Genomic DNA, 27,639 nt, shown 5'->3' with positions numbered 1-27,639 from the left:
TGTGTGAGGGTACCCCAGGAGAGTTCCAAATGTGTGTGGGTAGAATATATATCCCACGGGGGTAAAATTGAAAAAAGTTGAAAATTTTTTTTTTTTTGACTTAGTCATTTTTCCGGCGTTTGTCAGACTTTCAGATTGGGGAAATGTCAGTGAGCGTTCCGATTACAGTTCCAGAGTGATTCGCCCAATCAGTCCTTAATATTTAGTTGTTTTCAGCCAATTTTCTGGATTTTTGAAAATTTCACTTTTTTGTGAAAATATCCACTAAATGAGGGAATAATATGTGTGAGGGTACCCCAGGAGAGTTCCAAATGTGTGTGGGTAGAATATATATCTAACGGAGGTAAAATTGAAAAAAGTTGAAAACATTTTTTTTTTGGACTTAGTCATTTTTCCGGCGTTTATCAGACTTTCAGATAGGGCAAATGTCAGTGAGCATTCCGATTTCAGTTCCAGAGCGATTCGCCCAATGAGTCCTTGATATTTAGTCGTTTTCAGCCAATTTTCTGGATTTTTGAAAATTTCACTTTTTTGTGAAAATATCCACTAAATGAGGGAATAATATGTGTGAGGGTACCCCAGGAGAGTTCCAAATGTGTGTGGGTAGAATATATATCTAACGGGGGTAAAATTGAAAAAAGTTGAAAAATTATTTTTTTTGGACTTAGTCATTTTTCCTGCATTTATCAGACTTTCAGATAGGGGAAATGTCAGTGAGCATTCCGATTTCAGTTCCAGAGCGATTCGCCCAATGAGTCCTTGCTATTAAGACGTTTTCAGCCAATTTTCTGGATTTTTGAAAATTTCACTTTTTTGTGAAAATATCCACTAAATGAGGGAATAATATGTGTGAGGGAACCCCAGGAGAGTTCCAAATGTGTGTGGGTAGAATATATATCCCACGGGGGTAAAATTGAAAAAAGTTGAAAAATTTTTTTTTTTGGACTTAGTCATTTTTCCGGCGTTTGTCAGAGTTTCAGATTGGGGAAATGTCAGTGAGCGTTCCGATTACAGTTCCAGAGTGATTCGCCCAATGAGTCCTTAATATTTAGTTGTTTTCAGCCAATTTTCTGGATTTTTGAAAATTTCACTTTTTTGTGAAAATATCCACTAAATGAGGGAATAATATGTGTGAGGGTACCCCAGGAGAGTTCCAAATGTGTGTGGGTAGAATATATATCCCACGGGGGTAAAATTGAAAAAAGCTGAAAAAAAATTTTTTTTGGACTTAGTCATTTTTCCGGCGTTTATCAGACTTTCATATAGGGGAAATGTCAGTGAGCATTCCGATTTCAGTTCCAGAGCGATTCGCCCAATGAGTCCTTGATATTTAGTCTTTTTCAACCAATTTTCAGGATTTTTGAAAATTTCACTTTTTTTGGGAAAATATCCACTAAATGAGAGAATAATATGTGTGAGGGTACCCCAGGAGAGTTCCAAATGTGTGTGGGTAGAATATATATCTAACGGGGGTAAAATTGAAAAAAGTTGAAAAATTATTTTTTTTGGACTTAGTCATTTTTCCTGCGTTTATCAGACTTTCAGATAGGGGAAATGTCAGTGAGCATTCCGATTTCAGTTCCAGAGCGATTCGCCCAATGAGTTCTTAATATTTAGTTGTTTTCAGCCAATTTTCTGGATTTTTGAAAATTTCACTTTTTTGTGAAAATATCCACTAAATGAGGGAATAATATGTGTGAGGGTACCCCAGGAGAGTTCCAAATGTGTGTGGGTAGAATATATATCCCACGGGGTTAAAATTGAAAAACGCTGAAAAAAAATTTTTTTTGGACTTAGTCCTTTTTCCTGCGTTTAGCAGACTTTCAGATAGGAGAAATGTCAGTGAGCATTCCGATTTCAGTTCCAGAGCGATTCGCCCAATGAGTCCTTGATATTTAGTCGTTTTCAGCCAATTTTCTGGATTTTTGAAAATTTCACTTTTTTGTGAAAATATCCACTAAATGAGGGAATAATATGTGTGAGGGTACCCCAGGAGAGTTCCAAATGTGTGTGGGTAGAATATATATCTAACGGAGGTAAAATTGAAAAAAGTTGAAAAAAAATTTTTTTTGGACTTAGTCATTTTTCCGGCGTTTGTCAAACTTTCAGATTGGGGAAATGTCAGTGAGCATTCCGATTTCAGTTCCAGAGCGATTCGCCCAATGAGTCCTTGATATTTAGTCGTTTTCAGCCAATTTTCTGGATTTTTGAAAATTTCACTTTTTTGTGAAAATATCCACTAAATGAGGGAATAATATGTGTGAGGGTACCCCAAGAGAGTTCCAAATGTGTGTGGGTAGAATATATATCTAACGGAGGTAAAATTGAAAAAAGTTGAAAACATTTTTTTTTTGGACTTAGTCATTTTTCCGGCGTTTATCAGACTTTCAGATAGGAGAAATGTCAGTGAGCATTCCGATTTCAGTTCCAGAGCGATTCGCCCAATGAGTCCTTGATATTTAGTCGTTTTCAGCCAATTTTCTGAATTTTTGAAAATGTCACTTTTTTGTGAAAATATCCACTAAATGAGGGAATAATATGTGTGAGGGTACCCCAGGAGAGTTCCAAATGTGTGTGGGTAGAATATATATCCCACGGGGGTAAAATTGAAAAAAGCTGAAAAAAAATTTTTTTTGGACTTAGTCATTTTTCCTGCGTTTATCAGACTTTCAGATAGGAGAAATGTCAGTGAGCATTCCGATTTCAGTTCCAGAGCGATTCGCCCAATGAGTCCTTGATATTTAGTCGTTTTCAGCCAATTTTCTGGATTTTTGAAAATTTCACTTTTTTGTGAAAATATCCACTAAATGAGGGAATAATATGTGTGAGGGTACCCCAGGAGAGTTCCAAATGTGTGTGGGTAGAATATATATCCCACGGGGGTAAAATTGAAAAAAGTTGAAAAATTTTTTTTTTTGGACTTAGTCATTTTTCCGGCGTTTATCAGACTTTCAGATTGGGGAAATGTCAGTGAGCGTTCCGATTTCAGTTCCAGAGCGATTCGCCAAATGAGTCCTTGATATTTAGTTGTTTTCAGCCAATTTTCTGGATTTTTGAAAATTTTACTTTTTTGTGAAAATATCCACTAAATGAGGGAATAATATGTGTGAGCGTACCCCAGGAGAGTTCCAAATGTGTGTGGGTAGAATATATATCCCACGGGGGTAAAATTGAAAAAAGCTGAAAAAAAATTTTTTTTGGACTGTCATTTTTCCTGCGTTTATCAGACTTTCAGATAGGAGAAATGTCAGTGAGCATTCCGATTTCAGTTCCAGAGCGATTCGCCCAATAAGTCCTTGATATTTAGTCGTTTTCAGCCAATTTTCTGGATTTTTGAAAATTTCACTTTTTTGTGAAAATATCCACTAAATGAGGGAATAATATGTGTGAGGGTACCCCAGGAGAGTTCCACATGTGTGTGGGTAGAATATATATCCCACGGGGGTAAAATTTAAAAAAGCTGAAAAAAAATTTTTTTTGGACTTAGTCATTTTTCCTGCGTTTATCAGACTTTCAGATAGGGGAAATGTCAGTGAGCATACCGATTTCAGTTCCAGAGCGATTCGCCCAATGAGTCCTTGATATTTAGTCGTTTTCAGCCAATTTTCTGGATTTTTGAAAATTTCACTTTTTTGTGAAAATATCCACTAAATGAGGGAATAATATGTGTGAGGGAACCCCAGGAGAATTCCAAATGTGTGTGGGTAGAATATATATCCCACGGGGGTAAAATTGAAAAAAGTTGAAAAATTTTTTTTTTTGGACTTAGTCATTTTTCCGGCGTTTGTCAGACTTTCAGATTGGGGAAATGTCAGTGAGCGTTCCGATTACAGTTCCAGAGCGATTCGCCCAATGAGTCCTTGATATTTAGTTGTTTTCAGCCAATTTTCTGGATTTTTGAAAATTTCACTTTTTTGTGAAAATATCCACTAAATGAGGGAATAATATGTGTGAGGTACCCCAGGAGAGTTCCAAATGTGTGTGGGTAGAATATATATCCCACGGGGGTAAAATTGAAAAAAGCTGAAAAAAAATTTTTTTTGGACTTAGTCCTTTTTCCTGCGTTTATCAGACTTTCAGATAGGAGAAATGTCAGTGAGCATTCCGATTTCAGTTCCAGAGCGATTCGCCCAATGAGTCCTTGATATTTAGTCGTTTTCAGACAATTTTCTGGATTTTTGAAAATTTCACTTTTTTGTGAAAATATCCACTAAATGAGGGAATAATATGTGTGAGGGTACCCCAGGAGAGTTCCAAATGTGTGTGGGTAGAATATATCCCACGGGGGTAAGATTGAAAAAAGCTGAAAAAAAATTTTTTTTGGACTTAGTCATTTTTCCTGCGTTTATCAGACTTTCAGATAGGGCAAATGTCAGTGAGCATTCCAATTTCAGTTCCAGAGCGATTCGCCCAATGAATCCTTGATATTTAGTCGTTTTCAGCCAATTTTCTGGATTTTTGAAAATTTCACTTTTTTGTGAAAATATCCACTAAATGAGGGAATAATATGTGTGAGGGTACCCCAGGAGAGTTCCAAATGTGTGTGGGTAGAATATATATCTAACGGGGGTAAAATTGAAAAAAGTTGAAAAATTATTTTTTTTGGACTTAGTCATTTTTCCGGCGTTTGTCAGACTTTCAGAGTGGGGAAATGTCAGTGAGCGTTCCGATTACAGTTCCAGAGTGATTCGCCCAATGAGTCCTTGATATTTAGTTGTTTTCAGCCAATTTTCTGGATTTTTGAAAATTTCACTTTTTTGTGAAAATATCCACTAAATGAGGGAATAATATGTGTGAGGGTACCCCAGGAGAGTTCCAAATGTGTGTGGGTAGAATATATATCCCACGGGGTTAAAATTGAAAAAAGCTGAAAAAAAATTTTTTTTGGACTTAGTCCTTTTTCCTGCGTTTAGCAGACTTTCAGATAGGAGAAATGTCAGTGAGCATTCCGATTTCAGTTCCAGAGCGATTCGCCCAATGAGTCCTTGATATTTAGTCGTTTTCAGCCAATTTTCTGGATTTTTGAAAATTTCACTTTTTTGTGAAAATATCCACTAAATGAGGGAATAATATGTGTGAGGGAACCCCAGGAGAGTTCCAAATGTGTGTGGGTAGAATATATATCCCACGGGGGTAAAATTGAAAAAAGTTGAAAATTTTTTTTTTTTGGACTTAGTAATTTTTCCGGCGTTTGTCAGACTTTCAGATTGGGGAAATGTCAGTGAGCGTTCCGATTTCAGTTCCAGAGCGATTCGCCCAATGAGTCCTTGATATTTAGTTGTTTTCAGCCAATTTTCTAGATTTTTGAAAATTTTACTTTTTTGTGAAAATATCCACTAAATGAGGGAATAATATGTGTGAGGGTACCCCAGGAGAGTTCCAAATGTGTGTGGGTAGAATATATATCCCACGGGGGTAAAATTGAAAAAAGGTGAAAAAAAATTTTTTTTGGACTTAGTCATTTTTCCTGCATTTATCAGACTTTCAGATAGGAGAAATGTCAGTGAGCATTCCGATTTCAGTTCCAGAGCGATTCGCCCAATGAGTCCTTGATATTTAGTCGTTTTCAGCCAATTTTCTGGATTTTTGAAAATTTCACTTTTTTGTGAAAATATCCACTAAATGAGGGAATAATATGTGTGAGGGTACTCCAGGAGAGTTCCAAATGTGTGTGGGTAGAATATATATATCTAACGGAGGTAAAATTGAAAAAAGTTGAAAACATTTTTTTTTTGGACTTAGTCATTTTTCCGGCGTTTATCAGACTTTCAGATAGGGCAAATGTCAGTGAGCATTCCGATTTCAGTTCCAGAGCGATTCGCCCAATGAATCCTTGATATTTAGTCGTTTTCAGCCAATTTTCTGGATTTTTGAAAATTTCACTTTTTTGTGAAAATATCCACTAAATGAGGGAATAATATGTGTGAGGGTACCCCAGGAGAGTTCCAAATGTGTGTGGGTAGAATATATATCTAACGGGGGTAAAATTGAAAAAAGTTGAAAACATTTTTTTTTTGGACTTAGTCATTTTTCCGGCGTTTATCAGACTTTCAGATAGGAGAAATGTCAGTGAGCATTCCGATTTCAGTTCCAGAGCGATTCGCCCAATGAGTCCTTGATATTTAGTCGTTTTCAGCCAATTTTCTGAATTTTTGAAAATGTCACTTTTTTGTGAAAATATCCACTAAATGAGGGAATAATATGTGTGAGGGTACCCCAGGAGAGTTCCAAATGTGTGTGGGTAGAATATATATCCCACGGGGGTAAAATTGAAAAAAGCTGAAAAAAAATTTTTTTTGGACTTAGTCATTTTTCCTGCGTTTATCAGACTTTCAGATAGGAGAAATGTCAGTGAGCATTCCGATTTCAGTTCCAGAGCGATTCGCCCAATGAGTCCTTGATATTTAGTCGTTTTCAGCCAATTTTCTGGATTTTTGAAAATTTTACTTTTTTGTGAAAATATCCACTAAATGAGGGAATAATATGTGTGAGGGTACCCCAGGAGAGTTCCAAATGTGTGTGGGTAGAATATATATCCCACGGGGGTAAAATTGAAAAAAGCTGAAAAAAAATTTTTTTTGGACTGTCATTTTTCCTGCGTTTATCAGACTTTCAGATAGGAGAAATGTCAGTGAGCATTCCGATTTCAGTTCCAGAGCGATTCGCCCAATAAGTCCTTGATATTTAGTCGTTTTCAGCCAATTTTCTGGATTTTTGAAAATTTCACTTTTTTGTGAAAATATCCACTAAATGAGGGAATAATATGTGTGAGGGTACCCCAGGAGAGTTCCAAATGTGTGCGGGTAGAATATATATCCCACGGGGGTAAAATTGAAAAAAGCTGAAAAAAATTTTTTTTTGGACTTAGTCATTTTTCCTGCGTTTATCAGACTTTCAGATAGGGGAAATGTCAGTGAGCATACCGATTTCAGTTCCAGAGCGATTCGCCCAATGAGTCCTTGATATTTAGTTGTTTTCAGCCAATTTTCAGGATTTTTGAAAATTTTACTTTTTTGTGAAAATATCCACTAAATGAGGGAATAATATGTGTGAGGGTACCCCAGGAGAGTTCCAAATGTGTGTGGGTAGAATATATATCCCACGGGGGTAAAATTGAAAAAAGGTGAAAAAAATTTTTTTTTGGACTTAGTCATTTTTCCTGCATTTATCAGACTTTCAGATAGGAGAAATGTCAGTGAGCATTCCGATTTCAGTTCCAGAGCGATTCGCCCAATGAGTCCTTGATATTTAGTCGTTTTCAGCCAATTTTCTGGATTTTTGAAAATTTCACTTTTTTGTGAAAATATCCACTAAATGAGGGAATAATATGTGTGAGGGTACCCCAGGAGAGTTCCAAATGTGTGTGGGTAGAATATATATATCTAACGGAGGTAAAATTGAAAAAAGTTGAAAACATTTTTTTTTTGGACTTAGTCATTTTTCCGGCGTTTATCAGACTTTCAGATAGGGCAAATGTCAGTGAGCATTCCGATTTCAGTTCCAGAGCGATTCGCCCAATGAATCCTTGATATTTAGTCGTTTTCAGCCAATTTTCTGGATTTTTGAAAATTTCACTTTTTTGTGAAAATATCCACTAAATGAGGGAATAATATGTGTGAGGGTACCCCAGGAGAGTTCCAAATGTGTGTGGGTAGAATATATATCTAACGGGGGTAAAATTGAAAAAAGTTGAAAAATTATTTTTTTTGGACTTAGTCATTTTTCCGGCGTTTTTCAGACTTTCAGATAGGGGAAATGTCAGTGAGCATTCCGATTTCAGTTCCAGAGCGATTCGCCCAATGAGTCCTTGCTATTTAGACGTTTTCAGCCAATTTTCTGGATTTTTGAAAATTTCACTTTTTTGTGAAAATATCCACTAAATGAGGGAATAATATGTGTGAGGGTACCCCAGGAGAGTTCCAAATGTGTGTGGGTAGAATATATATCCCACGGGGGTAAAATTGAAAAAAGTTGAAAAATTTTTTTTTTTTGGACTTAGTCATTTTTCCGACGTTTGTCAGACTTTCAGATTGGGGAAATGTCAGTGATCGTTCCGATTACAGTTCCAGAGTGATTCGCCCAATGAGTCCTTGATATTTAGTTGTTTTCAGCCAATTTTCTGGATTTTTGAAAATTTCACTTTTTTGTGAAAATATCCACTAAATGAGGGAATAATATGTGTGAGGGTACCCCAGGAGAGTTCCAAATGTGTGTGGGTAGAATATATATCCCACGGGGGTAAAATTGAAAAAAGCTGAAAAAAAATTTTTTTTGGACTTAGTCATTTTTCCTGCGTTTATCAGACTTTCAGATAGGGGAAATGTCAGTGAGCATTCCGATTTCAGTTCCAGAGCGATTCGCCCAATGAGTCCTTGATATTTAGTCGTTTTCAGCCAATTTTCTTGATTTTTGAAAATTTCACTTTTTTGTGAAAATATCCACTAAATGAGGGAATAATATGTGTGAGGGTACCGCAGGAGAGTTCCAAATGTGTGTGGGTAGAATATATATCCCACGGGGGTAAAATTGAAAAAAGCTGAAAAAAAATTTTTTTTGGACTTAGTCATTTTTCCTGCGTTTATCAGACTTTCAGATAGGGGAAATGTCAGTGAGCATTCCGATTTCACTTCCAGAGCGATTCGCCCAATGAGTCCTTGCTATTTAGACGTTTTCAGCCAATTTTCTGGATTTTTGAAAATTTCACTTTTTTGTGAAAATATCCACTAAATGAGGGAATAATATGTGTGAGGGAACCCCAGGAGAGTTCCAAATGTGTGTGGGTAGAATATATATATCTAACGGAGGTAAAATTGAAAAAAGTTGAAAAAAAACTTTTTTTGGACTTAGTCATTTTTCCGGCGTTTGTCAGACTTTCAGATTGGGGAAATGTCAGTGAGCGTTCCGATTTCAGTTCCAGAGCGATTCGCCCAATGAGTCCTTGATATTTAGTTGTTTTCAGCCAATTTTCTGGATTTTTGAAAATTTTACTTTTTTGTGAAAATATCCACTAAATGAGGGAATAATATGTGTGAGGGTACCCCAGGAGAGTTCCAAATGTGTGTGGGTAGAATATATATCCCACGGGTGTAAAATTGAAAAAAGCTGAAAAAAAAATTTTTTTGGACTTAGTCATTTTTCCTGCTTTTGTCAAACTTTCAGATTGGGGAATTGTCAGTGATCGTTCCGATTTAAGTTCCAGAGCGATTCGCCCTATGAGTCCTTGATATTTAGACTTTTTCAGCCAATTTTCTGGATTTTTGAAAATTTCACTTTTTTGTGAAAATATCCACTAAATGAGGGAATAATATGTGTGAGGGTACCCCAGGAGAGTTCCAAGTGTGTGTGGGTAGAATATATATCCCACGGGGGTAAAATCGAAAAAACCTGAAAATAAAATTTTTTTGGATTTAGTCCTTTTTCCTGCGTTTATCAGACTTTCAGATAGGAGAAATGTCAGTGAGCATTCCGATTTCAGTTCCAGAGCGATTTGCCCAATGAGTCCTTGATATTTAGTCATTTTCAGCCAATTTTCTGGATTTTTGAAAATTTCACTTTTTTGTGAAAATATCCACTAAATGAGGGAATAATATGTGTGAGGGTACCCCAGGAGAGTTCCAAATGTGTGTGGGTAGAATATATATCCCACGGGGGTAAAATTGAAAAAAGCTGAAAAAAAATTTTTTTTGGACTTAGTCATTTTTCCTGCGTTCATCAGACTTTCAGATAGGGCAAATGTCAGTGAGCGTTCCGATTTCAGTTCCAGAGCGATTCGCCCAATGAGTCCTTGATATTTAGTCTTTTTCAGCCAATTATCAGGATTTTTGAAAATTTCACTTTTTTAGTGAAAATATCCACTAAATGAGGGAATAATATGTGTGAGGGTACCCCAGGAGAGTTCCAAATGTGTGTGGGTAGAATATATATCCCACGGGGGTAAAATTGAAAAAAGTTAAAAAAAAAAATTTTTGGGACTTAGTCTTTTTTCCGGCATCTGTCAGACTTTCAGATTGGGGAATTGTCAGTGATCGTTCCGATTTCAGTTCCAGAGCGATTCGCCCAATGAGATCTTGATATTTAGTCGTTTTCAGCCAATTTTCTGGATTTTTGAAAATTTCACTTTTTTGTGAAAATATCCACTAAATGAGGGAATAATATGTGTGAGGGTACCCCAGGAGAGTTCCAAATGTGTGTGGGTAGAATATATATCCCACGGGGGTAAAATTGAAAAAAGCTGAAAAAAAATTTTTTTTGGACTTAGTCATTTTTCCTGCGTTTATCAGACTTTCAGATAGGGGAAATGTCAGTGAGCATTCCGATTTCAGTTCCAGAGTGATTCGCCCAATGAGTCCTTGCTATTTAGACGTTTTCAGCCAATTTTCTGAATTTTTGAAAATTTCACTTTTTTGTGAAAATATCCACTAAATGAGGTAATAATATGTGTGAGGGTACCCCAGGAGTGTTCCAAATGTGTGTGGGTAGAATATATATCCCACGGGGGTAAAATTGAAAAAAGTTGGAAAAATTTTTTTTTTCTGACTTAGTCATTTTTCCGGCGTTTATCAGACTTTCAGTTTGGGGAAATGTCAGTGAGCGTTCCGATATCAGTTCCAGAGCGATTCGCCCAATGAGATCTTGATATTTAGTCGTTTTCAGCCAATTTTCTGGATTTTTGAAAATTTCACTTTTTTGTGAAAATATCCACTAAATGAGGGAATAATATGTGTGAGGGTACCCCAGGAGAGTTCCAAATGTGTGTGGGTAGAATATATATCCCACGGGGGTAAAATAGAAAAAAGTTTAAAAAAATTTTTTTTTGGACTCAGTCATTTTTCCGGCGTTTATCAGACTTTCAGATAGGGGAAATGTCAGTGAGCGTTCCGATTTCAGTTCCAGAGCGATTCGCCCAATGAGAACTTGATATTTAGTCGTTTTCAGCCAATTTTCTGGATTTTTGAAAATTTCACTTTTTTGTGAAAATATCCACTAAATGAGGGAATAATATGTGTGAGGGTACCCCAGGAGAGTTCCAAATGTGTGTGGGTAGAATATATATCCCACGGGGGTAAAATAGAAAAAAGTTTAAAAAAATTTTTTTTTGGACTCAGTCATTTTTCCGGCGTTTATCAGACTTTCAGATAGGGGAAATGTCAGTGAGCGTTCCGATTTCAGTTCCAGAGCGATTCGCCCAATGAGAACTTGATATTTAGTCGTTTTCAGCCAATTTTCTGGATTTTTGAAAATTTCACTTTTTTGTGAAAATATCCACTAAATGAGGGAATAATATGTGTGAGGGTACCCCAGGAGAGTTCCAAATGTGTGTGGGTAGAATATATATCCCACGGGGGTAAAATTGAAAAAAGCTGAAAAAAAATTTTTTTTGGACTTAGTCATTTTTCCTGCGTTTATCAGACTTTCAGATAGGGGAAATGTCAGTGAGCATTCCGATTTCAGTTCCAGAGCGATTCGCCCAATGAGTCCTTGATATTTAGTCGTTTTCAGCCAATTTTCTGGATTTTTGAAAATTTCACTTTTTTGTGAAAATATCCACTAAATGAGGGAATAATATGTGTGAGGGTACCCCAGCAGAGTTCCATATGTGTGTGGGTAGAATATATATCCCACGGGGGTAAAATTGAAAAAAGCTGAAAAAAAATTTTTTTTGGACTTAGTCATTTTTTTTGCCATTTGTCAGACTTTCAGATAGGGGAAATGTCAGTGAGCATTCTGATTTCAGTTCCAGAGCGATTCGCCCAATGAGTCCTTTGATATTTAGTCGTTTTCAGCCAATTTTCTGGATTTTTGAAAATTTCACTTTTTTGTGAAAATATCCACTAAATGAGGGAATAATATGTGTGAGGGTACCCCAGGAGAGTTCCAAATGTGTGTGGGTAGAATATATATCTAACGGGGGTAAAATTGAAAAAAGTTGAAAAATTTTTTTTTTTGGACTTAGTCATTTTTCCTGCGTTTGTCAGACTTTCAGATTGGGGAAATGTCAGTGAGCATTCCGATTTCAGTTCCAGAGCGATTCGCCCAATGAGTCCTTGATATTTAGTCGTTTTCAGTCAATTTTCTGGATTTTTGGAAATTTCACTTTTTTGTGAAAATATCCACTAAATGAGGGAATAATATGTGTGAGGGTACCCCAGGAGAGTTCCAAATGTGTGTGGGTAGAATATATATCCCACGGGGGTAAAATTGAAAAAAGCTGAAAAAAATTTTTTTTTGGACTTAGTCATTTTTTCTGCCATTTGTCAGACTTTCAGATAGGGGAAATGTCAGTGAGCATTCCGATTTCAGTTCCAGAGCGATTCGCCCAATGAGTCCTTGATATTTAGTCGTTTTCAGCCAATTTTCTGGATTTTTGAAAATTTCACTTTTTTGTGAAAATATCCACTAAATGAGGGAATAATATGTGTGAGGGTACCCCAGGAGAGTTCCAAATGTGTGTGGGTAGAATATCTATCTAACAGGGGTAAAACTGAAAAAAGTTGAAAAATATTTTTTTTTGGACTTACTCATTTTTCCTGCGTTTATCAGACTTTCAGTTAGGGGAAATGTCAGTGAGTGTTCCGATTTCAGTTCCAGAGCGATATGCCCAATGAGTCCTTGATATTTAGTCGTTTTCAGCCAGTTTTGTGGATTTTTGAAAATTTCACTTTTTTATGAAAATATCCACTAAATGAGGGAATAATATGTGTGAGGGTACCCCAGGAGAGTTCCAAATGTGTGTGGATATATATGCCACGGGGGTAAAATTGAAAAAAGTTGGAAAAAAATTTTTTTTGGACTTAGTAATTTTTTCTGCCATTTGTCAGACTTTCAGATAGGGGAAATGTCAGTGAGCATTCCGATTTCAGTTCCAGAGCGATTCGCCCAATGAGTCCTTGATATTTAGTCGTTTTCAGCCAATTTTCAGGATTTTTGAAAATTTCACTTTTTTGTGAAAATATCCACTAAATGAGGGAATAATATGTGTGAGGGTACCCCAGGAGAGTTCCAGATGTGTGTGGGTAGAATATATATCTAACGGAGGTAAAATTGAAAAAAGTTGAAAACATTTTTTTTTTGGACTTAGTCATTTTTCCGGCGTTTATCAGACTTTCAGATAGGGCAAATGTCAGTGAGCATTCCAATTTCAGTTCCAGAGCGATTCCCCCAATGAGTCCTTGATATTTAGTCTTTTTCAGCCAATTTTCAGGATTTTTGAAAATTTCACTTTTTTTGTGAAAATATCCACTAAATGAGGGAATAATATGTGTGAGGGTACCCCAGGAGAGTTCCAAATGTGTGTGGATATATATCCCACGGGGGTAAAATTGAAAAAAGTTTGAAAAAAATTTTTTTTGGACTTAGTCATTTTTCCTGCACTTATCAGACTTTCAGATAGGGGAAATGTCAGTGAGCGTTCCGATTTCAGTTCCAGAGCGATTCGCCCAATGAGTCCTTGATATTTAGTCGTTTTCAGCCAATTTTCTGGATTTTTGAAAATTTCACTTTTTTGTGAAAATATCCACTAAATGAGGGAATAATATGTGTGAGGGTACCCCAGGAGAGTTCCAAATGTGTGTGGGTAGAATATATATCCCACGGGGGTAAAATTGAAAAAAGCTGAAAAAAAATTTTTTTTGGACTTAGTCATTTTTCCTGCGTTTATCAGACTTTCAGATTGGGGAAATGTCAGTGAGCATTCTGATTTCAGTTCCAGAGCGATTCGCCCAATGAGTCCTTTGATATTTAGTCGTTTTCAGCCAATTTTCTGGATTTTTGAAAATTTCACTTTTTTGTGAAAATATCCACTAAATGAGGGAATAATATGTGTGAGGGTACCCCAGCAGAGTTCCATATGTGTGTGGGTAGAATATATATCCCACGGGGGTAAAATTGAAAAAAGTTGAAAAAAAAAATTTTTTGGACTTAGTCTTTTTTCTGCGTTTGTCAGACTTTCAGATTGGGGAAATGTCAGTGAGCATTCCGATTTCAGTTCCAGAGCGATTCGCCCAATGAGTCCTTGATATTTAGTCGTTTTCAGTCAATTTTCTGGATTTTTGGAAATTTCACTTTTTTGTGAAAATATCCACTAAATGAGGGAATAATATGTGTGAGGGTACCCCAGGAGAGTTCCAAATGTGTGTGGATATATATGCCACGGGGGTAAAATTGAAAAAAGTTGGAAAAAAATTTTTTTTGGACTTAGTAATTTTTCCGGCGTTTATCAGACTTTCAGATAGGGGAATTGTCAGTGATCGTTCCGAATTCAGTTCCAGAGCGATTCGCCCAATGAGATCTTGATATTTACTCGTTTTCAGACAATTTTCTGGATTTTTGAAAATTTCACTTTTTTGTGAAAATATCCACTAAATGAGGGAATAATATGTGTGAGGGTTCCCCAGGAGAGTTCCAAATGTGTGTGGGTAGAATATATATCCCACGGGGGTAAAATTGAAAAAGGCTGAAAAAAATTTTTTTTTGGACTTAGTCATTTTTCCTGCGTTTATCAGACTTTCAGATAGGGGAAATGTCAGTGAGCATTCCGATTTCAGTTCCAGAGCGATTCGCCCAATGAGTCCTTGATATTTAGTCGTTTTCAGCCAATTTTGTGGATTTTTGAAAATTTCACTTTTTTGTGAAAATATCCACTAAATGAGGTAATAATATGTGTGAGGGTACCCCAGGAGAGTTCCAAATGTGTGTGGATATATATCCCACGGGGGTAAAATTGAAAAAAGTTGGAAAAAAATTTTTTTTGGACTTAGTCATTTTTCCTGCGTTTATCAGACTTTCAGATAGGGGAAATGTCAGTGAGCATTCCGATTTCAGTTCCAGAGCGATTCGCCCAATGAGTCCTTGATATTTAGTCTTTTTCAGCCAATATTCTGGAATTTTGAAAATTTCACTTTTTTTGTGAAAATATCCACTAAATGAGGGAATAATATGTGTGAGGGTACCCCAGGAGAGTTCCAGATGTGTGTGGGTAGAATATATATCCCACGGGGGTAAAATTGAAAAAAGCTGAAAAAAATTTTTTTTTGGACTTAGTCATTTTTTCTGCCATTTGTCAGACTTTCAGATAGGGGAAATGTCAGTGAGCATTCCGATTTCAGTTCCAGAGCGATTCGCCCAATGAGTCCTTGATATTTAGTCGTTTTCAGCCAATTTTCAGGATTTTTGAAAATTTCACTTTTTTGTGAAAATATCCACTAAATGAGGGAATAATATGTGTGAGGGTACCCCAGGAGAGTTCCAGATGTGTGTGGGTAGAATATATATCTAACGGAGGTAAAATTGAAAAAAGTTGAAAACATTTTTTTTTTGGACTTAGTCATTTTTCCGGCGTTTATCAGACTTTCAGATAGGGCAAATGCCAGTGAGCATTCCAATTTCAGTTCCAGAGCGATTCCCCCAATGAGTCCTTGATATTTAGTCTTTTTCAGCCAATTTTCAGGATTTTTGAAAATTTCACTTTTTTTGTGAAAATATCCACTAAATGAGGGAATAATATGTGTGAGGGTACCCCAGGAGAGTTCCAAATGTGTGTGGGTAGAATATATATCCCACGGGGGTAAAATTGAAAAAAGTTGAAAAATTTTTTTTTTTGGACTTAGTCATTTTTCCTGCGTTTATCAGACTTTCAGATAGGGGAAATGTCAGTGAGCATTCCGATTTCAGTTCCAGAGCGATTCGCCCAATGAGTCCTTGATATTTAGTCTTTTTCAGCCAATTTTGTGGATTTTTGAAAATTTCACTTTTTTGTGAAAATATCCACTAAATGAGGTAATAATATGTGTGAGGGTACCCCAGGAGAGTTCCAAATGTGTGTGGATATATATCCCACGGGGGTAAAATTGAAAAAAGTTTGAAAAAAATTTTTTTTGGACTTAGTAATTTTTCCGGCGTTTATCAGACTTTCAGATTGGGGAAATGTCAGTGAGCATTCTGATTTCAGTTCCAGAGCGATTCTCCCAATGAGTCCTTTGATATTTAGTCGTTTTCAGCCAATTTTCTGGATTTTTGAAAATTTCACTTTTTTGTGAAAATATCCACTAAATGAGGGAATAATATGTGTGAGGGTACCCCAGGAGAGTTCCATATGTGTGTGGGTAGAATATATATCCCACGGGGGTAAAATTGAAAAAAGTTAAAAAAAAAAATTTTTTGGACTTAGTCTTTTTTCTGTCATTTGTCAGACTTTCAGATAGGGGAAATGTCAGTGAGCATTCTAATTTCAGTTCCAGAGCGATTCGCCCAATGAGTCCTTGATATTTAGTCGTTTTCAGCCAATTTTCTGGATTTTTGAAAATTTCACTTTTTTGTGAAAATATCCACTAAATGAGGGAATAATATGTGTGAGGGTACCCCAGGAGAGTTCCAAATGTGTGTGGGTAGAATATATATCCCACGGGGGTAAAACTGAAAAAAGTTGAAAAATATTTTTTTTTGGACTTACTCATTTTTCCTGCGTTTATCAGACTTTCAGATAGGGGAAATGTCAGTGAGTGTTCCGATTTCAGTTCCAGAGCGATACGCCCAATGAGTCCTTGATATTTAGTCGTTTTCAGCCAATTTTGTGGATTTTTGAAAATTTCACTTTTTTATGAAAATATCCACTAAATGAGGTAATAATATGTGTGAGGGTACCCCAGGAGAGTTCCAAATGTGTGTGGATATATATCCCACGGGGGTATAATTGAAAAAAGTTGGAAAAAAATTTTTTTTGGACTTAGTAATTTTTCCGGCGTTTATCAGACTTTCAGATTGGGGAATTGTCAGTGATCGTTCCGATTTCAGTTCCAGAGCGATTCGCCCAATGAGATCTTGATATTTAGTCGTTTTCAGACAATTTTCTGGATTTTTGAAAATTTCACTTTTTTGTGAAAATATCCACTAAATGAGGGAATAATATGTGTGAGGGTACCCCAGGAGAGTTCCAAATGTGTGTGGGTAGAATATATATCCCACGGGGGTAAAATTGAAAAAAGCTGAAAAAAAATTTTTTTTGGACTTAGTCATTTTTTCTGCCATTTGTCAGACTTTCAGATTGGGGAAATGTCAGTGAGCATTCTAATTTCAGTTCCAGAGCGATTCGCCCAATGAGTCCTTGATATTTAGTCGTTTTCAGCCAATTTTTTGGATTTTTGAAAATTTCACTTTTTTGTGAAAATATCCACTAAATGAGGGAATAATATGTGTGAGGGTACCCCAGGAGAGTTCCAGATGTGTGTGGGTAGAATATATATCTAACTGAGGTAAAATTGAAAAAAGTTGAAAACATTTTTTTTTTGGACTTAGTCATTTTTCCGGCATTTATCAGACTTTCAGATAGGGCAAATGTCAGTGAGCATTCCGATTTCAGTTCCAGAGCGATTCGCCCAATGAGTCCTTGATATTTAGTCTTTTTCAACCAATTTTCTGGATTTTTGAAAATTTCACTTTTTTGTGAAAATATCCACTAAATGAGGTAATAATATGTGTGAGGGTACCCCAGGAGAGTTCCAAATGTGTGCGGATATATATCCCACGGGGGTAAAATTGAAAAAAGTTTGAAAAAAATTTTTTTTGGACTCAGTCATTTTTCCGGCGTTTATCAGACTTTCAGATAGGGGAAATGTCAGTGAGCGTTCCGATTTCAGTTCCAGAGCGATTCGCCCAATGAGAACTTGATATTTAGTCGTTTTCAGCCAATTTTCTGGATTTTTGAAAATTTCACTTTTTTGTGAAAATATCCACTAAATGAGGGAATAATATGTGTGAGGGTACCCCAGGAGAGTTCCAAATGTGTGTGGGTAGAATATATATCCCACGGGGGTAAAATTGAAAAAAGCTGAAAAAAAATTTTTTTTGGACTTAGTCATTTTTCCTGCACTTATCAGACTTTCAGATAGGGGAAATGTCAGTGAGCGTTCCGATTTCAGTTCCAGAGCGATTCGCCCAATGAGTCCTTGATATTTAGTCGTTTTCAGCCAATTTTCTGGATTTTTGAAAATTTCACTTTTTTGTGAAAATATCCACTAAATGAGGGAATAATATGTGTGAGGGTACCCCAGGAGAGTTCCAAATTTGTGTGGGTAGAATATATATCCCACGGGGGTAAAATTGAAAAAAGCTGAAAAAAAATTTTTTTTGGACTTAGTCATTTTTCCTGCGTTTATCAGACTTTCAGATAGGGGAAATGTCAGTGAGCATTCCGATTTCAGTTCCAGAGCGATTCGCCCAATGAGTCCTTGATATTTAGTCTTTTTCAGCCAATATTCTGGATTTTTGAAAATTTCACTTTTTTTGTGAAAATATCCACTAAATGAGGGAATAATATGTGTGAGGGTACCCCAGGAGAGTTCCAGATGTGTGTGGGTAGAATATATATCCCACGGGGGTAAAATTGAAAAAAGCTGAAAAAAAATTTTTTTTGGACTTAGTCATTTTTTCTGCCATTTGTCAGACTTTCAGATAGGGGAAATGTCAGTGAGCATTCCGATTTCAGTTCCAGAGCGATTCGCCCAATGAGTCCTTGATATTTAGTCGTTTTCAGCCAATTTTCAGGATTTTTGAAAATTTCACTTTTTTGTGAAAATATCCACTAAATGAGGGAATAATATGTGTGAGGGTACCCCAGGAGAGTTCCAGATGTGTGTGGGTAGAATATATATCTAACGGAGGTAAAATTGAAAAAAGTTGAAAACATTTTTTTTTTGGACTTAGTCATTTTTCCGGCGTTTATCAGACTTTCAGATAGGGCAAATGTCAGTGAGCATTCCAATTTCAGTTCCAGAGCGATTCCCCCAATGAGTCCTTGATATTTAGTCTTTTTCAGCCAATTTTCAGGATTTTTGAAAATTTCACTTTTTTTGTGAAAATATCCACTAAATGAGGGAATAATATGTGTGAGGGTACCCCAGGAGAGTTCCAAATGTGTGTGGATATATATCCCACGGGGGTAAAATTGAAAAAAGTTTTAAAAAAATTTTTTTTGGACTTAGTCATTTTTCCTGCACTTATCAGACTTTCAGATAGGGGAAATGTCAGTGAGCGTTCCGATTTCAGTTCCAGAGCGATTCGCCCAATGAGTCCTTGATATTTAGTCGTTTTCAGCCAATTTTCTGGATTTTTGAAAATTTCACTTTTTTGTGAAAATATCCACTAAATGAGGGAATAATATGTGTGAGGGTACCCCAGGAGAGTTCCAAATGTGTGTGGGTAGAATATATATCCCACGGGGGTAAAATTGAAAAAAGCTGAAAAAAAATTTTTTTTGGACTTAGTCATTTTTCCTGCGTTTATCAGACTTTCAGATTGGGGAAATGTCAGTGAGCATTCTGATTTCAGTTCCAGAGCGATTCGCCCAATGAGTCCTTTGATATTTAGTCGTTTTCAGCCAATTTTCTGGATTTTTGAAAATTTCACTTTTTGGTGAAAATATCCACTAAATGAGGGAATAATATGTGTGAGGGTACCCCAGCAGAGTTCCATATGTGTGTGGGTAGAATATATATCCCACGGGGGTAAAATTGAAAAAAGTTTAAAAAAAAAATTTTTTGGACTTAGTCTATTTTCTGCCATTTGTCAGACTTTCAGATAGGGGAAATGTCAGTGAGCATTCTAATTTCAGTTCCAGAGCGATTCGCCCAATGAGATCTTGATATTTAGTCGTTTTCAGACAATTTTCTGGATTTTTGAAAATTTCACTTTTTTGTGAAAATATCCACTAAATGAGGGAATAACATGTGTGAGGGTACCCCAGGAGAGTTCCAAATGTGTGTGGGTAGAATATATATCCCACGGGGGTAAAATTGAAAAAAGCTGAAAAAAAATTTTTTTTGGACTTAGTCATTTTTTCTGCCATTTGTCAGACTTTCAGATAGGGGAAATGTCAGTGAGCATTCTGATTTCAGTTCCAGAGCGATTCGCCCAATGAGTCCTTTGATATTTAGTCGTTTTCAGCCAATTTTCTGGATTTTTGAAAATTTCACTTTTTTGTGAAAATATCCACTAAATGAGGGAATAATATGTGTGAGGGTACCCCAGGAGAGTTCCAAATGTGTGTGGGTAGAATATATATCTAACGGGGGTAAAATTGAAAAAAGTTGAAAAATTTTTTTTTTTGGACTTAGTCATTTTTCCTGCGTTTGTCAGACTTTCAGATTGGGGAAATGTCAGTGAGCATTCCGATTTCAGTTCCAGAGCGATTCGCCCAATGAGTCCTTGATATTTAGTCGTTTTCAGTCAATTTTCTGGATTTTTGGAAATTTCACTTTTTTGTGAAAATATCCACTAAATGAGGGAATAATATGTGTGAGGGTACCCCAGGAGAGTTCCAAATGTGTGTGGGTAGAATATATATCCCACGGGGGTAAAATTGAAAAAAGCTGAAAAAAATTTTTTTTTGGACTTAGTCATTTTTTCTGCCATTTGTCAGACTTTCAGATAGGGGAAATGTCAGTGAGCATTCCGATTTCAGTTCCAGAGCGATTCGCCCAATGAGTCCTTGATATTTAGTCATTTTCAGCCAATTTTCTGGATTTTTGAAAATTTCACTTTTTTGTGAAAATATCCACTAAATGAGGGAATAATATGTGTGAGGGTACCCCAGGAGAGTTCCAAATGTGTGTGGGTAGAATATCTATCTAACAGGGGTAAAACTGAAAAAAGTTGAAAAATATTTTTTTTTGGACTTACTCATTTTTCCTGCGTTTATCAGACTTTCAGTTAGGGGAAATGTCAGTGAGTGTTCCGATTTCAGTTCCAGAGCGATATGCCCAATGAGTCCTTGATATTTAGTCGTTTTCAGCCAATTTTGTGGATTTTTGAAAATTTCACTTTTTTGTGAAAATATCCACTAAATGAGGGAATAATATGTGTGAGGGTTCCCCAGGAGAGTTCCAAATGTGTGTGGGTAGAATATATATCCCACGGGGGTAAAATTGAAAAAGGCTGAAAAAAATTTTTTTTTGGACTTAGTCATTTTTCCTGCGTTTATCAGACTTTCAGATAGGGGAAATGTCAGTGAGCATTCCGATTTCAGTTCCAGAGCGATTCGCCCAATGAGTCCTTGATATTTAGTCGTTTTCAGCCAATTTTGTGGATTTTTGAAAATTTCACTTTTTTGTGAAAATATCCACTAAATGAGGTAATAATATGTGTGAGGGTACCCCAGGAGAGTTCCAAATGTGTGTGGATATATATCCCACGGGGGTAAAATTGAAAAAAGTTGGAAAAAAATTTTTTTTGGACTTAGTAATTTTTCCGGCGTTTATCAGACTTTCAGATTTTGGAATTGTCAGTGAGCGTTCCGATTTCAGTTCCAGAGCGATTCGCCCAATGAGTCCTTGATATTTAGTCGTTTTCAGCCAATTTTCTGGATTTTTGAAAATTTCACTTTTTTGTGAAAATATCCACTAAATGAGGGAATAATATGTGTGAGGGTACCCCAGGAGAGTTCCAAATGTGTGTGGGTAGAATATATATCCCACGGGGGTAAAATTGAAAAAAGCTGAAAAAAAATTTTTTTTAGACTTAGTCATTTTTCCTGCGTTTATCAGACTTTCAGATAGGGGAAATGTCAGTGAGCATTCCGATTTCAGTTCCAGAGCGATTCGCCCAATGAGTCCTTGATATTTAGTCTTTTTCAGCCAATATTCTGGATTTTTGAAAATTTCACTTTTTTTGTGAAAATATCCACTAAATGAGGGAATAATATGTGTGAGGGTACCCCAGGAGAGTTCCAGATGTGTGTGGGTAGAATATATATCCCACGGGGGTAAAATTGAAAAAAGCTGAAAAAAATTTTTTTTTGGACTTAGTCATTTTTTCTGCCATTTGTCAGACTTTCAGATTGGGGAAATGTCAGTGAGCATTCCGATTTCAGTTCCAGAGCGATTCGCCCAATGAGTCCTTGATATTTAGTGGTTTTCAGCCAATTTTCAGGATTTTTGAAAATTTCACTTTTTTGTGAAAATATCCACTAAATGAGGGAATAATATGTGTGAGGGTACCCCAGGAGAGTTCCAGATGTGTGTGGGTAGAATATATATCTAACGGAGGTAAAATTGAAAAAAGTTGAAAACATTTTTTTTTTGGACTTAGTCATTTTTCCGGCGTTTATGAGACTTTCAGATAGGGCAAATGCCAGTGAGCATTCCAATTTCAGTTCCAGAGCGATTCCCCCAATGAGTCCTTGATATTTAGTCTTTTTCAGCCAATTTTCAGGATTTTTGAAAATTTCACTTTTTTTGTGAAAATATCCACTAAATGAGGGAATAATATGTGTGAGGGTACCCCAGGAGAGTTCCAAATGTGTGTGGGTAGAATATATATCCCACGGGGGTAAAATTGAAAAAAGTTGAAAAATTTTTTTTTTTGGACTTAGTCATTTTTCCTGCGTTTATCAGACTTTCAGATAGGGGAAATGTCAGTGAGCATTCTGATTTCAGTTCCAGAGCGATTCGCCCAATGAGTCCTTTGATATTTAGTCGTTTTCAGCCAATTTTCTGGATTTTTGAAAATTTCACTTTTTTGTGAAAATATCCACTAAATGAGGGAATAATATGTGTGAGGGTACCCCAGGAGAGTTCCATATGTGTGTGGGTAGAATATATATCCCACGGGGGTAAAATTGAAAAAAGTTTAAAAAAAAAATTTTTTGGACTTAGTCTTTTTTCTGTCATTTGTCAGACTTTCAGATAGGGGAAATGTCAGTGAGCATTCTAATTTCAGTTCCAGAGCGATTCGCCCAATGAGTCCTTGATATTTAGTCGTTTTCAGCCAATTTTCTGGATTTTTGAAAATTTCACTTTTTTGTGAAAATATCCACTAAATGAGGGAATAATATGTGTGAGGGTACCCCAGGAGAGTTCCAGATGTGTGTGGGTAGAATATATATCTAACTGAGGTAAAATTGAAAAAAGTTGAAAACATTTTTTTTTTGGACTTAGTCATTTTTCCGGCATTTATCAGACTTTCAGATAGGGCAAATGTCAGTGAGCATTCCGATTTCAGTTCCAGAGCGATTCGCCCAATGAGTCCTTGATATTTAGTCTTTTTCAGCCAATTTTCTGGATTTTTGAAAATTTCACTTTTTTGTGAAAATATCCACTAAATGAGGTAATAATATGTGTGAGGGTACCCCAGGAGAGTTCCAAATGTGTGTGGGTAGAATATATATCCCACGGGGGTAAAATTGAAAAAAGCTGACAAAAATTTTTTTTTGGACTTAGTCATTTTTCCTGCGTTTATCAGACTTTCAGATAGGGGAAATGTCAGTGAGCATTCTGATTTCAGTTCCAGAGCGATTCGCCCAATGAGTCCCTTGATATTTAGTCGTTTTCAGCCAATTTTCTGGATTTTTGAAAATTTCACTTTTTTGTGAAAATATCCACTAAATGAGGGAATAATATGTGTGAGGGTACCCCAGGAGAGTTCCAAATGTGTGTGGGTAGAATATATATCTAACGGGGGTAAAATTGAAAAAAGTTGAAAAATTTTTTTTTTGGACTTAGTCATTTTTCCTGCGTTTGTCAGACTTTCAGATTGGGGAAATGTCAGTGAGCATTCCGATTTCAGTTCCAGAGCGATTCGCCCAATGAGTCCTTGATATTTAGTCGTTTTCAGTCAATTTTCTGGATTTTTGGAAATTTCACTTTTTTGTGAAAATATCCACTAAATGAGGGAATAATATGTGTGAGGGTACCCCAGGAGAGTTCCAAATGTGTGTGGATATATATCCCACGGGGGTATAATTGAAAAAAGTTATAAAAAATTTTTTTTTGGACTTAGTAATTTTTCCGGCGTTTATCAGACTTTCAGATTGGGGAATTGTCAGTGATCGTTCCGATTTCAGTTCCAGAGCGATTCGCCCAATGAGATCTTGATATTTAGTCGTTTTCAGACAATTTTCTGGATTTTTGAAAATTTCACTTTTTTGTGAAAATATCCACTAAATGAGGGAATAATATGTGTGAGGGTACCCCAGGAGAGTTCCAAATGTGTGTGGGTAGAATATATATCCCACGGGGGTAAAATTGAAAAAAGCTGAAAAAAAATTTTTTTTGGACTTAGTCATTTTTCCTGCGTTTATCAGACTTTCAGATAGGGGAAATGTCAGTGAGCATTCCGATTTCAGTTCCAGAGCGATTCGCCCAATGAGTCCTTGATATTTAGTCTTTTTCAGCCAATATTCTGGATTTTTGAAAATTTCACTTTTTTTGTGAAAATATCCACTAAATGAGGGAATAATATGTGTGAGGGTACCCCAGGAGAGTTCCAGATGTGTGTGGGTAGAATATATATCCCACGGGGGTAAAATTGAAAAAAGCTGAAAAAAAATTTTTTTTGGACTTAGTCATTTTTTCTGCCATTTGTCAGACTTTCAGATAGGGGAAATGTCAGTGAGCATTCCGATTTCAGTTCCAGAGCGATTCGCCCAATGAGTCCTTGATATTTAGTCGTTTTCAGCCAATTTTCAGGATTTTTGAAAATTTCACTTTTTTGTGAAAATATCCACTAAATGAGGGAATAATATGTGTGAGGGTACCCCAGGAGAGTTCCAGATGTGTGTGGGTAGAATATATATCTAACGGAGGTAAAATTGAAAAAAGTTGAAAACATTTTTTTTTTGGACTTAGTCATTTTTCCGGCGTTTATCAGACTTTCAGATAGGGCAAATGTCAGTGAGCATTCCAATTTCAGTTCCAGAGCGATTCCCCCAATGAGTCCTTGATATTTAGTCTTTTTCAGCCAATTTTCAGGATTTTTGAAAATTTCACTTTTTTTTGTGAAAATATCCACTAAATGAGGGAATAATATGTGTGAGGGTACCCCAGGAGAGTTCCAAATGTGTGTGGGTAGAATATATATCCCACGGGGGTAAAATTGAAAAAAGTTGAAAAATTTTTTTTTTTGGACTTAGTCATTTTTCCTGCGTTTATCAGACTTTCAGATAGGGGAAATGTCAGTGAGCATTCCGATTTCAGTTCCAGAGCGATTCGCCCAATGAGTCCTTGATATTTAGTCTTTTTCAGCCAATTTTGTGGATTTTTGAAAATTTCACTTTTTTGTGAAAATATCCACTAAATGAGGTAATAATATGTGTGAGGGTACCCCAGGAGAGTTCCAAATGTGTGTGGATATATATCCCACGGGGGTAAAATTGAAAAAAGTTTGAAAAAAATTTTTTTTGGACTTAGTAATTTTTCCGGCGTTTATCAGACTTTCAGATTGGGGAAATGTCAGTGAGCATTCTGATTTCAGTTCCAGAGCGATTCGCCCAATGAGTCCTTTGATATTTAGTCTTTTTCAGCCAATTTTGTGGATTTTTGAAAATTTCACTTTTTTGTGAAAATATCAACTAAATGAGGGAATAATATGTGTGAGGGTACCCCAGGAGAGTTCCATATGTGTGTGGGTAGAATATATATCCCACGGGGGTAAAATTGAAAAAAGTTTAAAAACAAAAATTTTTTGGACTTAGTCTTTTTTCTGCCATTTGTCAGACTTTCAGATAGGGGAAATGTCAGTGAGCATTCTAATTTCAGTTCCAGAGCGATTCGCCCAATGAGTCCTTGATATTTAGTCGTTTTCAGCCAATTTTCTGGATTTTTGAAAATTTCACTTTTTTGTGAAAATATCCACTAAATGAGGGAATAATATGTGTGAGGGTACCCCAGGAGAGTTCCAAATGTGTGTGGGTAGAATATATATCCCACGGGGGTAAAACTGAAAAAAGTTGAAAAATATTTTTTTTTGGACTTACTCATTTTTCCTGCTTTTATCAGACTTTCAGATAGGGGAAATGTCAGTGAGTGTTCCGATTTCAGTTCCAGAGCGATACGCCCAATGAGTCCTTGATATTTAGTCGTTTTCAGCCAATTTTGTGGATTTTTGAAAATTTCACTTTTTTATGAAAATATCCACTAAATGAGGTAATAATATGTGTGAGGGTACCCCAGGAGAGTTCCAAATGTGTGTGGATATATATCCCACGGGGGTATAATTGAAAAAAGTTGGAAAAAAATTTTTTTTGGACTTAGTAATTTTTCCGGCGTTTATCAGACTTTCAGATTGGGGAATTGTCAGTGATCGTTCCGATTTCGGTTCCAGAGCGATTCGCCCAATGAGATCTTGATATTTAGTCGTTTTCAGACAATTTTCTGGATTTTTGAAAATTTCACTTTTTTGTGAAAATATCCACTAAATGAGGGAATAATATGTGTGAGGGTACCCCAGGAGAGTTCCAAATGTGTGTGGGTAGAATATATATCCCACGGGGGTAAAATTGAAAAAAGCTGAAAAAAAATTTTTTTTGGACTTAGTCATTTTTTCTGCCATTCGTCAGACTTTCAGATAGGGGAAATGTCAGTGAGCATTCCGATTTCAGTTCCAGAGCGATTCGCCCAATGAGTCCTTGATATTTAGTCGTTTTCAGCCAATTTTCAGGATTTTTGAAAATTTCACTTTTTTGTGAAAATATCCACTAAATGAGGGAATAATATGTGTGAGGGAACCCCAGGAGAGTTCCAAATGTGTGTGGGTAGAATATATATCCCACGGGGGTAAAATTGAAAAAAGTTGAAAAATTTTTTTTTTTGGACTTAGTCATTTTTCCGGCGTTTGTCAGACTTTCAGATTGGGGAAATGTCAGTGAGCATTCTAATTTCAGTTCCAGAGCGATTCGCCCAATGAGTCCTTGATATTTAGTCGTTTTCAGCCAATTTTTTGGATTTTTGAAAATTTCACTTTTTTGTGAAAATATCCATTAAATGAGGGAATAATATGTGTGAGGGTACCCCAGGAGAGTTCCAGATGTGTGTGGGTAGAATATATATCTAACTGAGGTAAAATTGAAAAAAGTTGAAAACATTTTTTTTTTGGACTTAGTCATTTTTCCGGCGTTTATCAGACTTTCAGATAGGGCAAATGTCAGTGAGCATTCCGATTTCAGTTCCAGAGCGATTCGCCCAATGAGTCCTTGATATTTAGTCTTTTTCAGCCAATTTTCAGGATTTTTGAAAATTTCACTTTTTTGTGAAAATATCCACTAAATGAGGGAATAATATGTGTGAGGGTACCCCAGGAGAGTTCCAAATGTGTGTGGGTAGAATATATATCCCACGGGGGTAAAATTGAAAAAAGTTGAAAAATTTTTTTTTTTGGACTTAGTCATTTTTCCTGCGTTTATCAGACTTTCAGATAGGGGAAATGTCAGTGAGCATTCCGATTTCAGTTCCAGAGCGATTCGCCCAATGAGTCCTTGCTATTTAGACGTTTTCAGCCAATTTTCTGGATTTTTGAAAATTTCACTTTTTTGTGAAAATATCCACTAAATGAGGTAATAATATGTGTGAGGGTACCCCAGGAGAGTTCCAAATGTGTGCGGATATATATCCCACGGGGGTAAAATTGAAAAAAGTTTGAAAAAAATTTTTTTTGGACTTAGTAATTTTTCCGGCGTTTATCAGACTTTCAGATTGGGGAATTGTCAGTGATCGTTCCGATTTCAGTTCCAGAGCGATTCGCCCAATGAGATCTTGATATTTAGTCGTTTTCAGACAATTTTCTGGATTTTTGAAAATTTCACTTTTTTGTGAAAATATCCACTAAATGAGGGAATAATATGTGTGAGGGTACCCCAGGAGAGTTCCAAATGTGTGT

This window comes from Phyllobates terribilis, unplaced genomic scaffold (assembly GCF_046119375.1).
Source record: "Phyllobates terribilis strain yellow unplaced genomic scaffold, ASM4611937v1 Scaffold_2__4_contigs__length_985480577, whole genome shotgun sequence".
Classification (NCBI taxonomy): domain Eukaryota; kingdom Metazoa; phylum Chordata; class Amphibia; order Anura; family Dendrobatidae; genus Phyllobates; species Phyllobates terribilis.
The sequence above is the reverse complement of the archived record's forward strand: the minus strand, read 5'-3'. Positions refer to the sequence as shown.